General features: G+C 36.3%; 1 long non-coding RNA gene across 1 annotated transcript; it reads left to right on the top strand.

Annotated features, from left to right (window-relative positions):
- Positions 1 to 512: 512 nt before the first annotated feature.
- On the top strand, positions 513 to 1,485 carry LOC103461125 (uncharacterized). The gene is made up of 3 exons (XR_533052.1): positions 513 to 598; positions 711 to 816; positions 1,193 to 1,485. It is a non-coding gene; the product is annotated as an uncharacterized LOC103461125 (long non-coding RNA).
- Positions 1,486 to 3,186: the final 1,701 nt, after the last annotated feature.

Below are 3,186 nucleotides of genomic sequence, written 5' to 3'. Positions count from 1 at the left end.
AAAACTGTCGATGTTTTCTGCTATACAATCATATTGCTGGGAGATAAATAATAATGAATGTCCCATTTTTTCTGCAGTATTTGGATCAACAACAAGTCACCCTGTCACTCAGTAACAGGTAAACATTCAGCAGCACAAACTCGGACCTCGTTGAACGGTTAGTCTTAACCGACTGGTTTTTCCGGAGCGACTCAGAATCCAGTGGCAGCACAGAGTGCAGTGGTTCACTGAGGGAAGCCTTCCTTTGGTCTCTTCTTTGTTTTGCTTTGAGTGGAGCAGAGAAATGCTCCAGCCGTCTGACTCCATTCATTCAAAACTTAAAACTTTCATCTCAAACTGGCAGTTTGCTCTGAAGGTCACCCAGCACTTTCAAACAGCAGCTCCGATCAGGAAAGGTCAGTTTTATTTTCCTTAGTAATAAACACTTTTTGAAAATGTACAGTACTTGCTGGTCATGTCAAACCAGCTCATTATTTTTGTTCCTTTTCCCCACCAATCTCATGGGATTAAAAGTCTTCAACATGAAAAGTAAATTACAATCTGTCGGTTAGATTTCAGAGGAACGAATTATTTCATTTTTCTCGACACAAACTTCATGGTAAGTCATCACAAGGTTTCAGGTTCAGCTTTTCTCACTCAGAAAATAAATCCAGCTGGAAAAGAAAAACCCTTTTCCATCCCTAAGCTTAATTAGTCTCTGATTGAAACAGAAGTTCAGGACCTGGAAAAACTTGGCAGAAACTGAACCCAGAGCTGAAATAAACGGAGCCAAAAACGAAAGAGGAGAGACGGAAAGAGGGAGAGACCTCTGTCATGGTGAGCGGATCGTTGACAGGAAAGGTGATGCCAAGCCGAGAGAAATCTTAATTAATGTTACAAGATAACGACTGCACCTGATCTTCCTCAGTTCACACACAAACCGTCTTCTTTAGTACAATTTGTATCAGATAAAATACACTGTTGGCTTTTTCCCTCGGTGGAACAATGAAAAATTAATCACAAAAGGGGGGAAAGCTGATTTGCAATTTAAATTACTCAACACTTCCTGGCAATTAATTAGTCTATAGGAGTAAGTGAGGGTATAAACAAGAATTTTCACACCATGTTTCCACTTGTGCAAGCAATTTTTCTTTTTTTTGTTGCATATATAAGATCTAATTTTATTCTATTTCTTGCATCTTGTCTCTGATAGGGAACAACGAATGCCGAGTAATCACACAGTGAATCAATTTAGGAAAACATGACAACGCTGTCAGCAGTGCTAACAGCCTCGCAGCTTTCTAAGTAGACCCAGATGACACTTAGCCAGAATAAAGCTAAGAGTCTGTTTTCTCCCCAACCCTTTCATGAGAAACATCAAGAGCAAAGCGGCAGCAGGAAAGCAGACATAACAACTCTGCGAGATGGAGAAGATGTGTGATAATCATAGGACTCCCTCTGAACAACTGTCTTCAAACGGCTCAGTTGTCATGGGAATCCAGAGAGTGCAAACGGGAGGAAAGAAGAAGAGGTGATCATGCACATTATGTAGTAAAAATAAACAGTATTTCACTACAACTGCATTTTGCAACAGCTCCACTTGTAGCAAAAAATTAAAGGATAAAGTAGGACGTTAATGAAGGTGGAGTTCTTCAAAAAACAGTTTTTGGTGGCTAGTTGGGCTCAATTAGCACCTCATAATTTCAGCAGAAAGGGAAGGAGTGCTAACTGATTGGCAGATCAATGACCTGTGGAGATAATAAAACGCTATTCGTCAGCAACAAAGAGGCTGATCCTACAAATCTAAAAACAGCTTCCTGTTGAGAATGGGACCTGAAGAAACTTTTCAGGGAAACTTAAAACATGTTTTCTCTGAGTGCAAGGCTGAGGCGCCAATAACATGTTGGTTTACATAAGATTTTTCAGAATTAGACAATCATAAAATCTTTGACCATCAGGTTGAAATGATGTGATTGGTCATTTGGTGAGAGACTCACTAATGAGCAGTTTAGTAAACTAAACCAGCAGCTGGGCCTGCAATCACATGGAAGAGGATCAGGGCCACGGAAAAAGAAAGAAAGGGTCAAAAGTCAGAATTCTGACAAAGAATTCCAAATTCTCGGAAAAAGAAATTAAATTCTATTAAAAAAAGGAAACATTTTAAGAAATGTTTCATTTGAAATTCTAAAAAAAAAAGTAAAAATTTTAAAATAAAATTAAAAATTCTGGGAAAATGTAAAAATTCGAAGGAAAAATAATTAAAAATTCTAAAAAAAAATGTAAAAGTGTTTTGTGAGTGGAAGTCTGGTATTTTATCCTCCGCTTCTCGGTTATTTTTCATTAATTTACATATTTAAAATCTTACATTTTACAACTTGATCTCAACTAGTGTCAAGGAAAAGCCAAGTGTGATTAGAGGTAACCTTAGTGCATTTGGAAACTGATCCAAATTCACTAGAAATACAAAAACAAAAAGGTATTTCTACAGTTTATTCAACAGACCCTATAAAACAGCAACAGGAAGTGTCACAATAAGAACCTGAAGAACGTAGAAGTCAAAATAAAAGAGTTTGCAGAGGAAGATTGGGGGGGAAATCCAGCTGTTGGCAGTGATTACCCACAATGTGGCAACAAAGAAGAAATGCAGAAACACAACAAGGAGGAACGAAGATAGGAGGGAAAAATCGGACAAACACCTGAAGGAAATGAATCTGGATCATCAGAAAACATTCCAAGAATTTCCCTGGAGAGACGGGAAAACAGATCTGGGAAGAAAAACATTCACTGTTTGTTTATCTACGCTTTCGTCACAACAACCTAATTTAATTACAGATTATGAGTGAAAATGCTTGTTAAAAGTCCAAAGTGCTGCACCAGAATTTGTTCTGCGAGGATTTTCATTTCAACATCCATCTGAATTTGAAAACAGACAAAAAATTAATTATTTCATTTTGAAATTATTACCAATTCTATCCAAAAAAAAACTACATTTTCTGCAAGAGACACAGATAAAAAAAGGACGGAAGAAGCATCCAAATAATTGTAAGACAATATTAAATATTAAAAATAGATAAATGAATAAAATGAAACAATAAATAAAAAGAAATAGAAGTAAAACAAAATAAATAAAAAAACAAGGAAAAATCAGTAAAATAACACCAGAAAAAAATAAAATAAAACACAGGAAAATAATCTCTGAAAGGAAAT

This window comes from Poecilia reticulata, unplaced genomic scaffold (assembly GCF_000633615.1).
Source record: "Poecilia reticulata strain Guanapo unplaced genomic scaffold, Guppy_female_1.0+MT scaffold_638, whole genome shotgun sequence".
Lineage (NCBI taxonomy): Eukaryota > Metazoa > Chordata > Actinopteri > Cyprinodontiformes > Poeciliidae > Poecilia > Poecilia reticulata.
The sequence above is the reverse complement of the archived record's forward strand: the minus strand, read 5'-3'. Positions and strand labels throughout refer to the sequence as shown.